Source organism: Anomaloglossus baeobatrachus, chromosome 1 (assembly GCF_048569485.1).
Source record: "Anomaloglossus baeobatrachus isolate aAnoBae1 chromosome 1, aAnoBae1.hap1, whole genome shotgun sequence".
In the NCBI taxonomy this organism is placed as follows: Eukaryota; Metazoa; Chordata; class Amphibia; order Anura; family Aromobatidae; genus Anomaloglossus; species Anomaloglossus baeobatrachus.
In genome coordinates this window covers 500,208,847-500,222,304 of record NC_134353.1, presented here as the reverse complement: position 1 = coordinate 500,222,304, position 13,458 = coordinate 500,208,847, and positions in this window count along the sequence as shown.

Here is a 13,458-nt window from a genome sequence, read left to right as displayed (position 1 = left end):
TTGCATTTTTGAATGTGGTGAAGTCTTCCTGGGAGTGTGTTTTCTTCCAGCGCCGCTCTGCAACCCTAGACACTTGCCGCAGTTTTTTAGTGAGGCTGTTGTGCCAGGATTGTCTATTGATTTGTCTCACTCTGCCATGCACAAGAGGTGCAACTGAATCAATAGCTGATGTGAGAGTGGCGTTGTAGAAAGTGGTGGCACTGTTTGTGTCGTGGACTGAAGATATGGAGGACAGTGGTAGGATAGAGTCAGAAAGGGTGTGTATGTTGACATGTGCGAGGTTTCTGCGAGGGTGTGATATGTGCTGGACAGGAGGGGCAGGTGAGGAGGACAGAGCAGAGAAGGTCAATAGATGGTGGTCAGATAAGTGGAGAGGGGAGGTAGTGAGGTTAGATAGAGAGCAGAGACGGGTGAAGATAAGGTCTAATGTGTGTCCATCTTTATGGGTGGCAGAGGTGGACCACTGAGATAGAGCAAAAGATGAAGCAAGGGAGAGTAGTTTGGAGGCTGCTGACTGGCTGGTGTCAGTGGGGATGTTGAAGTCACCCATGATGATAGTGGGAATGTCAGCAGAGAGAAAGTGTAGAAGCCAGGCAGAGAACTGGTCGATAAAGGAAGTGGTAGGTCCTGGGGGTCTGTATATGACGGCCACTTGGAGGTTGGAAGGAGAATAGATGCGGACAGAGTGCACTTCAAAGGAAGGCAGGACAAGGGAGGGTAGAGGTGGGATTGGATTAAAACTGCAGTTGTTAGAAAGAAGGAGGCCCACTCCTCCACCTTGTCTATTGCCAGGGCGAGGAGTGTGGGTGAAGTGAAGGCCACCGTAGCATAGTGCAGAAGGGGAGGCGGTGTTGGATGGTGTCAGCCATGTTTCAGTGATGCCCAGAAAGGATAGGTTGCTAGAAGTAAAGAGGTTGTGAATGATGTGCAGTTTGTTACAGACCGAACGGGCATTCCACAGTGCTCCAGAGAGAGTGGGCGGCGGAGTGGGTGAGAGGGGAATGGGTTTTATATTGGAGAGGTTGCGGTAGTTACTAGTAAGTGTGGAGCGATAGGGGGGTGGTAGAGAGGAGTGTCCCATCTGGGGGGTCCAGGATTGGGAGATATGTCCCCAGCAGTGAGGAGAAGTAGAGAAAGGGAGAGCAGGTGGGAGAAGGAGAGTGGACGGCATGGTCTGCATGTTATTAAGAGAGACCTGGGATTTAGGAGCAGGTCAGCAGATGTGGACAGGTGGGGAGGTAAAAGGGAAAGGGAGATGAATATTTGTTTGGTGAGTGCTGGCGTTTGGGGATAGCGAGGGAGATTGAGGAGGAGTGGAGCAAAGACTGTGAGGGCATAGGTGAACATGGTGAGAATAAGGTTTACATATGGGAATATGAAAAAGTGTAGAGGAAAAAATGCAAGCGACAGACACACAGTTATAGAGGTAACGTTCACCTTCTGGTCACTTCTGGGACATTTCTGGAATATTTCTGATTGCCCACTTCGAAAATCCCACTTATGAAATCACACAGACCATGGTCATAACAGACCTGTGCCAACAAATTTATACAACTCTAGAGGCCTAGAAAATGACTCAGGTGAGAGCAGAGGGGAGGGGGATAGAGGAAGAGAGCTCTGAGAAACACACCAGGGGTGAATTAGTAAGTAGAGTTGAGCGCGGTTCGTGGTTCGTGGTTCTCCAGTTCTAGGCTCGAGTGATTTTGGGGCCTGTTCTAGATCGAACTAGAACTCGAGCTTTTTGCAAAAGCTCGATAGTTCTAGAAACGTTCGAGAACGGTTCTAGCAGCAAAAAAACAGCTAATTCCTAGCTGGCTTTCCGCTGTAATAGTGTAAGTCACTCTGTGACTCACACTATTATGACATTTCAGTGTATAGTGTGCGTGAACAGCGCCTTCAGATCACTCCTGTTTGTATAATGGCGATCGCCATTTTTTTTTTTTTTTTCCTTGTCTTCCTTCCCTAAGCGCGCGCGTCTTGTGGGGCGGGCCAGCAGGTCAGCCAATCCCAGACACACACACAGCTAATTGGACTTTTAGCCAGAGAAGCAACGGCATGTGTGATAGGATGTCCATGTCACATGTTCCTGCATTATAAAACCGGACATTTTCCTCCAGCACGCCATTATCTCTTCTGCGTCCTTGGTGTCAGACATCACTGGGGCAGCTCCGTCCTGAGTCCTATCGCCGATATTGGATACGCTGGACAGCATAGGGATAGCACTATCTATCAGTCCTTTTAAGGGCTCGTACCGGCAGGGTCAGAGTTAAGGTGACAGGTCCTGAAAACAGCAACAGCGTCTGTGTAGCAAAGGTCAGGGATTTCGTCGCTGCATTTCCCCATTAGGAGGGAATAGAAAGGCAGGCTTCCATTCCTCTACCCAGACCCACAATCCTGGCACTGTACCCTCCTGTCCTCTGCACACTCCAACTCATTATAACTAAGCCATTATACTAGCAAACACTCAGTGTACCTAGTGGCATCCTAAACGTGTCTATTGGACTGTTGTCTAGTCACACTAGTGCAAAGACATTTGCAGCACCTCTGCCTGCATTGCACACTCCAACTCATTATAACTAAGCCATTATACTAGCAAACACTCAGTGTACCTAGTGGCATCCTATACGTGGCTATTGGACTTTGCTATAGTCCCACTAGTGCAAAGACATTTGCAGCACCTCTACCTGCATTGCACACTCCAACTCATTATAACTAAGCCATTATACTAGCAAACACTCAGTGTACCTAGTGGCATCTTAAACGTGGCTATTGGACTGTTGTCTAGTCACACTAGTGCAAAGACATTTGCAGCACCTCTGCCTGCATTGCACACTCCAACTCATTATAACTAAGCCATTATACTAGCAAACACTGCTGCCAGTTTAAGGGCCGTAGTTGCATTGTTAGGGATAATTATTCTTTACTAGAAGGTGGCCCGATTCTACGCATCGGGTATTCTAGAATTTACGTATTGTGTAGTTCATGTATGATTTTTGTTATATATATAGATGTTGTTGTGTGTAGTTACCAAGTGTTTGTGTAGGGCGCTGTACATGTTCTGAGTGTCGCGGGGGGTGAGAGCGGTGTTGTATGTGTGTTGCGTGTGTTGCGTTGTTTGTGGAGCGCTGTGTGTCTGTAGCGTTGTGTGTGTGTGTGTGTTGTGCGGTTTGTGTGTGTGTGGTGTGTTTTGGGGGAGGTATGTTTTGAGCAATGTGTGTGTTGTGCAGTATGTGCGTATATTTGTGTGTGCAGCGTTGTCTGTGTGTGTGGGTGTCTGTGTAGGGCGTTGTTTGTGATTCGTAGTGTGTGTGTGTTGTGCAGTGCGCGTGTGTGTGTGTGTTGGGGGGAGGTGTGCACCTCCCATCGTGCTCCATCCCCCATGCTGCGCACCCCCCATCGTGCTGCATCCCCCATGCTGCGCACTCCCAAACGTGCTCCATCCGCCATGCTGCGCACTCCCAAACGTGGTCCATCCGCCATGCTGCGCACTCCCAAACGTGCTCCATCCGCCATACTGCGCACTCCCCATCGTGCTGCATCCCCCATGCTGCGCACTCCCAAACGTGCTCCATCCGCCATGCTGCGCACTCCCCATCGTGCTCTATCCGCCATGCTGCACACTCCCAAACGTGCTCCATCCGCCATGCTGCGCACTCCCAAACGTGCTCCATCCGCCATGCTGCGCACCCCCTATCATGCTCCATCCGCCATGCTGCGCACTCCCAAACGTGCTCCACCCGCCATGCTGCGCACTCCCAAACGTGCTCCATCCGCCATGCTGCGCACTCCCAAACGTGCTCCATCCGCTATGCTGCGCACTCCCAAACGTGGTCCATCCGCCATGCTGCGCACTCCCAAACGTGCTCCATCCGCCATACTGCGCACTCCCAAACGTGCTCCATCCGCCATACTGCGCACTCCCCATCGTGCACCATCCGGCATGCTGCGCACTCCCAAACGTGCTCCATCCGCCATGCTGCGCACTCCCAAACGTGCTCCATCCGCCATGCTGCGCACTCCGAAACGTGCTCCATCCGCCATGCTGCGCACTCCCAAACGTGCTCCATCCGCCATGCTGCGCGCTCCCAAACGTGGTCCATCCGCCATGCTGCGCACTCCCAAACGTGCTCCATCCGCCATGCTGCGCACTCCCAAACGTGCTCCATCCGCCATACTGCGCACTCCCCATCGTGCACCATCCGGCATGCTGCGCACTCCCAAACATGCTCCATCCGTCATGCTGCGCACTCCCAAACGTGCTCCATCCGTCATGCTGCGCACTCCCAAACGTGCTCCATCCGCCATGCTGCGCACTCCCAAACGTGCTCCATCCGCCATGCTGCGCACCCCCCATCATGCTCCATCCGCTTAGGAGTGCGCAGCATGCCGGATGGTGCACGATGGGGAGTGCGCAGTATGGCGGATGGAGCACGTTTGGGAGTGCGCAGCATGGCGGATGGAGCACGTTTGGGAGTGCGCAGCATGGCGGATGGACCACGTTTGGGAGTGCGCAGCATGGCGGATGGACCACGTTTGGGAGTGCGCAGCATGGCGGATGGACCACGTTTGGGAGTGCGCAGCATGGGGGATGCAGCACGATGGGGAGTGCGCAGTATGGCGGATGGAGCACGTTTGCTCAGCCTCTCTCCTTCCAGCCTCCCTCAGCATCAGCCCCCCCCCTCCCAGCCTTCCCCAAGATCAGCCTCTCTGCTCCCAGCCTCCTCCAGCACGCCGTGGTCCTCTGCCGACACTCACCCACACCCGATCGCATCCACTCACCCACACAACTGATCGCATCCACTCACCCACACAACCGATCGCATCCACTCACACACACAACCGATCGCATCCACTCACACACACAACCGATCGCATCCACTCACACACACACCCGATCGCATACACTCACACACACACCCGATCGCATACACTCACACACACCCGATCGCATACACTCACACACACCCGATCGCATACACTCACACACACAGACACTGACGATATTGCACATACGCGCTTATACTCACAACTTCCGGGGATATCACATGCTTCTGGCCATGTGATCCTCCCGCAGGTCCTGGAAGATCACAGCACAGTATCGCCGCCGAGAAGCAAGCGATATCCCAGGATGTTGTGAGTATGTGGATGCGATGTGATGTGTGTATGTGAGTGAGTGTGATCTGATTTGTGTGTGTATGTGTGTGTGTGTGTGTGTGCTGTTATGTGTGTGTGCTGTTATGTGTCTGTATGTTCCGCAGCTGCAGGACCTTGATGTGTGGATGCGATGTGATGTGTGTGTGAGGTGTGTGTGAGGTGTGTGTGAGAGTGAGTGTGAGCCGGTGTACACTGGTAACTATGATACACATCGGGTAACTAAGGGACCTTAGTTACCCGATGTGTATAATGGTTACCAGCTTTCACGGCCTCCGTTAAGATCCCAGCATCGCAAGGTTATGTGTGGCGCTGCCGGGATCCTGACGGAGCCGGTGTAGAAGCAAGCGATATCCCAGCATGTTGTGATGTGTGGATGTGATGTGTGAGGTGAGAGTGATCTGATGTGTGTGTACTCACCTGGGAATCGGAGCCCCGTGTCAGTTGGGCCACAGCGAGCGTGCATTGCGTGAGGGGGCGGGGCCTGCAGAGAGCCGGGGCGAGAGGCCAATCCGTGTGGGGGGGCGGGGCCATGGCGAGCCCAGCGGCCAATCAGCTTTGTGTCACCGTAAGGACACAATTTCGGAGCATGACAGACAGACAGACAGACAGATAGACAGACAGATAGACAGACAGACAGACAGAATAAGGCAATTATATATATAGATTATTCTGCTGTTAATAAAGCTAGACCACCGCTGCAATCTACACCACCTCTCAATTTTTACTACCACATTTTCAGTGCACAATCTTGTCGCAATCAACATGAGTGGCAAAATGACAGATGCTGGTGGAAAGGGGAAGAGGCGTGGTGGAAAAGGAAAAAAAGGGTTTGTCCGTGGGGAAGGTGGCAAAGCTCCATTATCATCTGCTGAAGATAGACCATCTACCAGCAAAAGTAAGATGTCTACTACTTACCGTGGACAATCCGATGTGCTCCCTTTTTTACGGATACGAACAACAGGAACAAAGGTAGATGATGGCCAAAAAAGAAAAATGCTTGAATGGATCTCAAGTGGTCCAACAAGTGCCCTCTCAGCCACTTCAAGTACCGCATCCAAAAAACACCAGTCCTCTGAGTTGTCATCCCAATCAAACTTGCTTTCTCCCAGCTCTGAAGTCTCCATCAGCTCTGCCAAGTATGGTGGAACTGAGATGGCTGAGTCTGCAGAGCTGATCAGTCACACTATAGCCTGGGAATCAGAGGTCTGCTCCCAAGCTACAGTGAGTACAGAACAGGAAATGGTCTGCAGTGATGCCCAGAACCTTTGTGACTCTGATTCAGGCCGTGAGGACCAAGTTTCTGAGCATAATGTTGACCCTTTGTCACAAACTGTAACACCTGTGGTTATAGACAATGAGGAACATACTGATGAAGATGAAACGCAGATACCCGATTGGGATGACAACTTAAATATTCGGTCAGGGCAAGAAGAGGCTCGGTCTGAGGGGGAGGGGAGTGCAAACACAACAATTGATGATGAAGTTCTAGATCCCACCTACTGTCAACCCCCAGTCAGGCACTCGAGGAGGTCAACAGAGGCGGTGGAGGAGGATGCAACCGACGACGAAGTTACCTTGCGCCTTCCTGGACAGAGTCGGAGCACTGGTAGCACGTCTACAACTGCATCCTCAGCCACCACTCTGCCTATGAGCATTATTCGGGGTGGATCAACAGGTCGCATGGCCTCTAAGCCTTGCCTAGCCTGGTCCTTTTTTGACATAGAAAAAGATCGCCCAAATTATGTGATCTGTAAACTTTGTCATGATTCTCTTAGTAGAGGTCAAAACCTCAGCAGTTTGACAACTTCTTCCATGAATCGTCACATGAATAAATATCATAGGTCCCGGTGGGAAGCTCACTGTGCTGCAATGCGGCCTAGCGGAGCGAACCATCCACCGCCTGCCCCTTCCAGTGCATCCGCGCGCTCTTCATCTTCTAGGACTGTGGGGACAGCTGTCACACCTGTTTTTCCACGCACAACTTCCACCACTGTAACCGCAACAGGCAGTTTGCTTGGTAGGTCGTCAGTTGGTTTGGAAGGGGAAACAAGTGAGTGTGTACAGCTCTCTCAGACATCGATAGCACCAACGTTGGATGAAGGCAACATCATGTCTCCGCCTGCACTTTCCTCACAAACCTGCATTTTTCCAGGGACACCCTACTCAACACCGTCTACACACAGCAGCCAGATCTCTGTCCCTCAGATGTGGTCAAATAAAAGGCCACTTCCTGCGACCCATGACAAAGCTAAGAGGTTGACTCTATCCCTCTGTAAGCTCTTGGCTACCGAAATGCTGCCTTTCCGCCTAGTGGACACACAGGATTTTAGAGACCTTATGTCTGTCGCTGTGCCCCAGTACCAGATGCCTAATCGCCACTACTTCTCTAAGAAAGGTGTGCCCGCGCTACACCAGCATGTCGCACACAACATCACCGCTTCCTTGAGAAACTCTGTGTGTGAACGGGTGCATTTCACCACCGATACTTGGACCAGTAAGCATGGACAGGGACGTTACATGTCGCTGACTGGGCACTGGGTAACTATGGTGATAGATGGTGAAGAGTCTGCTGCACAAGTCTTGCCGTCCCCACGACTTGTGTGTCAATCCTCTGTCTGTCCAAGTTCCGCCACTGCTTCTGCATCCTCCACCTCATCTGGGTCCTCCACCTCCGCCCCAAGCCTGCCTGGTCAGGCCACCAGCGTTCTCACTGCGCAGAAGGAATCACGCACCCCTCATTACTATGCTGGCAGCAGAGCGCAACGGCATCAGGCGGTCTTTAGCTTGACATGTCTTGGGAATAAGAGTCACACAGCTGAGGAGTTGTGGTCAGCTCTGCGGTCCGAGTTTAATAAATGGTTGTCTCCACTCAACCTGCAGCCTGGAAAGGCCGTGTGCGACAATGCTGCAAACCTGGGTGCGGCCCTTCGCCTGGGCAAGGTGACACACGTACCTTGTATGGCTCACGTGTTGAACCTTGTCGTCCAGCAATTTTTAACACACTATCCCGGCCTAGATGGCCTTCTGAACAGGGCACGTAAACTGTCTGCTCACTTCCGCCGTTCAAGCGCCGCAGCTGAGCGACTTGCATCGCTCCAGAAGTCTTTCGGCCTGCCGGTTCATCGCCTGAAATGCGATGTGGCGACACGCTGGAATTCAACTCTCCACATGTTACAGCGACTGTGGCAGCACCGCAGAGCCCTGGTGCAATACGTCATGACGTATAGCCTGGGCCAACGAGATGCAGAGGTGGGGCAGATCACCCTGATGGAGTGGTCTCAGATCAAGGACCTATGCACCCTTCTGCACAGTTTCGACATGGCGCCAAATATGTTTAGCGCTGACAATGCCATTATCAGTATGACGATTCCAGTCATTTACATGCTGGAGCACACGCTAAACACTATTCGGAGTCAGGGGGTGGGACAACAGGAAGGGGAGGAACTACAGGAGGATTCATATGCGCAAGGGACAACAACATCACCAAGGTCCAGACGTTCATCATCACCAACGCAGCAGGCATGGGACCATGGGGGACAGGGATCAACAAGGGCGCATAGTAGCAGGCGAAATGTTGAGGAAGGTGCAGGAGAACATGAAGAAATGGAGGACGAACTGTCCATGGACATGGAAGACTCAGCAGATGAGGGAGACCTTGGTCAAATTTCAGTTGAAAGAGGTTGGGGGGAGATGTCAGAGGAAGAAAGAACGAGTAGCACCTCTATGCCACAAACACAGCGTGGACTTGGTCCGCATGGCTGCGCAAGACACATGAGTGCCTTCTTGTTGCACTACCTCCAACATGACTCTCGTATTGTCAAAATTAGAAGTGATGATGACTACTGGATTGCCACACTATTAGATCCCCGGTACAAGTCCAAATTTTGTGACATAATTCCAGCCATAGAAAGGGATGCACGTATGCAGGAGTATCAGCAGAAGCTGTTACTCGATCTTAGCTCGGCTTTTCCACCAAACAACCGTGCAGGTGCAGGGAGGGAATCTCCCAGTTGTAACTTGCCAAACATGGGACGGTCTCGTCATCTTCAACAGTCTACCCGTACCAGTAGGACCGTATCTGGTGCTGGTAACAGCAATTTTATGGAATCTTTTCATAATTTTTTTAGACCCTCTTTTGCAAGGCCACCAGAGACAACAAGTCTGACACATAGTCAACGGCTGGAGAGGATGATACAGGAGTATCTCCAAATGAACATCGATGCCATGACTTTGCAAATGGAGCCTTGCTCCTTTTGGGCTTCAAATCTAGAAAAATGGCCAGAGCTCTCCAGTTACGCCTCGGAGATTTTGTCGTGTCCAGCTGCCAGCGTTGTCTCTGAACGTGTCTTCAGTGCTGCTGGGTGTGTGCTGACAGATAAGCGCACGCGTCTGTCCAGTGACAATGTGGACAGACTGACGTTCATCAAAATGAACAAGTCATGGATCCAGAAGGAATTTACTACCCCTGTGTCATCCTGGGGAGAGTAAAAGCTTGTGGATTTGGAATGTGCTTGATGCAAATCTAGCTGTGAAGTGCCCAACTAGGGCACAAGTGCTGCCACTGAATGGGTGGGTGTGTGTGGGGCACAATTTTTGGAAAAAAAGGGAGACTCCGCTTGGAGTAACCCTTGCTTGCTGTGTTTTTAAAAGAAGCCAAGATGAACAGAGCTGGGGTCAGGAAAGACTTTGCTACCTACCCTGGTGTCATCCTGGGGACGGTTAAGAAGAGCGTATTTTTGAATGTGCTTGATGCAAATCTAGCTGTGAAGAGCACAACTAGGGCACAAGTGCTGCCACTGAATGGGTGGGTGTGTGTGGGGCACAATTTTTGGAAAAAAAGGGAGACTCCACTTGGAGTAACCCTTGCTTGCTGTGTTTTTAAAAGAAGCCAAGATGAACAGAGCTGGGGTCAGGAAAGACTTTGCTACCTACCCTGGTGTCATCCTGGGGACGGTTAAGAAGAGCGTATTTTTGAATGTGCTTGATGCAAATCTAGCTGTGAAGTGCACAACTAGGGCACAAGTGCTGCCACTGAATGGGTGGGTGTGTGTGGGGCACAATTTTTGGAAAAAAGGGAGACTCCGCTTGGAGTAACCCTTGCTTACATTGTTTTTAAAAGGAGCCAAGATGAACAAGTCATGGTTCAGCAAAGACTTTGCTACCTACCCCGGAGTCATCCTGGGGACGGTTAAGTATGTCGTATTTTTGAATGTGCTTGATGCAAATCTAGCTGTGAAGTGCCCAACTAGGGCACAAGTGCTGCCACTGAATGGGTGGGTGTGTGTGGGGCACAATTTTTGGAAAAAAAGGGAGACTCCGCTTGGAGTAACCCTTGCTTGCTGTGTTTTTAAAAGAAGCCAAGATGAACAGAGCTGGGGTCAGGAAAGACTTTGCTACCTACCCTGGTGTCATCCTGGGGACGGTTAAGAAGAGCGTATTTTTGAATGTGCTTGATGCAAATCTAGCTGTGAAGTGCACAACTAGGGCACAAGTGCTGCCACTGAATGGGTGGGTGTGTGTGTGGCACAATTTTTGGAAAAAAAGGGAGACTCCGCTTGGAGTAACCCTTGCTTGCTGTGTTTTTAAAAGAAGCCAAGATGAACAGAGCTGGGGTCAGGAAAGACTTTGCTACCTACCCTGGTGTCATCCTGGGGACGGTTAAGAAGAGCGTATTTTTGAATGTGCTTGATGCAAATCTAGCTGTGAAGTGCACAACTAGGGCACAAGTGCTGCCACTGAATGGGTGGGTGTGTGTGGGGCACAATTTTTGGAAAAAAGGGAGACTCCGCTTGGAGTAACCCTTGCTTACATTGTTTTTAAAAGGAGCCAAGATGAACAAGTCATGGTTCAGCAAAGACTTTGCTACCTACCCCGGAGTCATCCTGGGGACGGTTAAGTATGTCGTATTTTTGAATGTGCTTGATGCAAATCTAGCTGTGAAGTGCCCAACTAGGGCACAAGTGCTGCCACTGAATGGGTGGGTGTGTGTGGGGCACAATTTTTGGAAAAAAAGGGAGACTCCGCTTGGAGTAACCCTTGCTTGCTGTGTTTTTAAAAGAAGCCAAGATGAACAGAGCTGGGGTCAGGAAAGACTTTGCTACCTACCCTGGTGTCATCCTGGGGACGGTTAAGAAGAGCATATTTTTGAATGTGCTTGATGCAAATCTAGCTGTGAAGAGCACAACTAGGGCACAAGTGCTGCCACTGAATGGGTGGGTGTGTGTGGGGCACAATTTTTGGAAAAAAAGGGAGACTCCGCTTGGAGTAACCCTTGCTTGCTGTGTTTTTAAAAGAAGCCAAGAGGAACAGAGCTGGGGTCAGGAAAGACTTTGCTACCTACCCTGGTGTCATCCTGGGGACGGTTAAGAAGAGCGTATTTTTGAATGTGCTTGATGCAAATCTAGCTGTGAAGAGCACAACTAGGGCACAAGTGCTGCCACTGAATGGGTGGGTGTGTGTGGGGCACAATTTTTGGAAAAAAAGGGAGACTCCACTTGGAGTAACCCTTGCTTGCTGTGTTTTTAAAAGAAGCCAAGATGAACAGAGCTGGGGTCAGGAAAGACTTTGCTACCTACCCTGGTGTCATCCTGGGGACGGTTAAGAAGAGCGTATTTTTGAATGTGCTTGATGCAAAACTAGCTGTGAAGTGCACAACTAGGGCACAAGTGCTGCCACTGAATGGGTGGGTGTGTGTGGGGCACAATTTTTGGAAAAAAGGGAGACTCCGCTTGGAGTAACCCTTGCTTACATTGTTTTTAAAAGGAGCCAAGATGAACAAGTCATGGTTCAGCAAAGACTTTGCTACCTACCCCGGAGTCATCCTGGGGACGGTTAAGTATGGCGTATTTTTGAATGTGCTTGATGCAAATCTAGCTGTGAAGTGCCCAACTAGGGCACAAGTGCTGCCACTGAATGGGTGGGTGTGTGTGGGGCACAATTTTTGGAAAAAAAGGGAGACTCCGCTTGGAGTAACCCTTGCTTGCTGTGTTTTTAAAAGAAGCCAAGATGAACAGAGCTGGGGTCAGGAAAAACTTTGCTACCTACCCTGGTGTCATCCTGGGGACGGTTAAGAAGAGCGTATTTTTGAATGTGCTTGATGCAAATCTAGCTGTGAAGTGCACAACTAGGGCACAAGTGCTGCCACTGAATGGGTGGGTGTGTGTGGGGCACAATTTTTGGAAAAAAAGGGAGACTCCGCTTGGAGTAACCCTTGCTTACATTGTTTTTAAAAGGAGCCAAGATGAACAAGTCATGGTTCAGCAAAGACTTTGCTACCTACCCCGGAGTCATCCTGGGGACGGTTAAGTATGTCGTATTTTTGAATGTGCTTGATGCAAATCTAGCTGTGAAGTGCCCAACTAGGGCACAAGTGCTGCCACTGAATGGGTGGGTGTGTGTGGGGCACAATTTTTGGAAAAAAAGGGAGACTCCGCTTGGAGTAACCCTTGCTTACATTGTTTTTAAAAGGAGCCAAGATGAACAAGTCATGGTTCAGCAAAGACTTTGCTACCTACCCCGGAGTCATCCTGGGGACGGTTAAGTATGTCGTATTTTTGAATGTGCTTGATGCAAATCTAGCTGTGAAGTGCCCAACTAGGGCACAAGTGCTGCCACTGAATGGGTGGGTGTGTGTGGGGCACAATTTTTGGAAAAAAAGGGAGACTCCGCTTGGAGTAACCCTTGCTTGCTGTGTTTTTAAAAGAAGCCAAGATGAACAGAGCTGGGGTCAGGAAAGACTTTGCTACCTACCCTGGTGTCATCCTGGGGACGGTTAAGAAGAGCATATTTTTGAATGTGCTTGATGCAAATCTAGCTGTGAAGAGCACAACTAGGGCACAAGTGCTGCCACTGAATGGGTGGGTGTGTGTGGGGCACAATTTTTGGAAAAAAAGGGAGACTCCACTTGGAGTAACCCTTGCTTGCTGTGTTTTTAAAAGAAGCCAAGATGAACAGAGCTGGGGTCAGGAAAGACTTTGCTACCTACCCTGGTGTCATCCTGGGGACGGTTAAGAAGAGCGTATTTTTGAATGTGCTTGATGCAAATCTAGCTGTGAAGAGCACAACTAGGGCACAAGTGCTGCCACTGAATGGGTGGGTGTGTGTGGGGCACAATTTTTGGAAAAAAAGGGAGACTCCACTTGGAGTAACCCTTGCTTGCTGTGTTTTTAAAAGAAGCCAAGATGAACAGAGCTGGGGTCAGGAAAGACTTTGCTACCTACCCTGGTGTCATCCTGGGGACGGTTAAGAAGAGCGTATTTTTGAATGTGCTTGATGCAAAACTAGCTGTGAAGTGCACAACTAGGG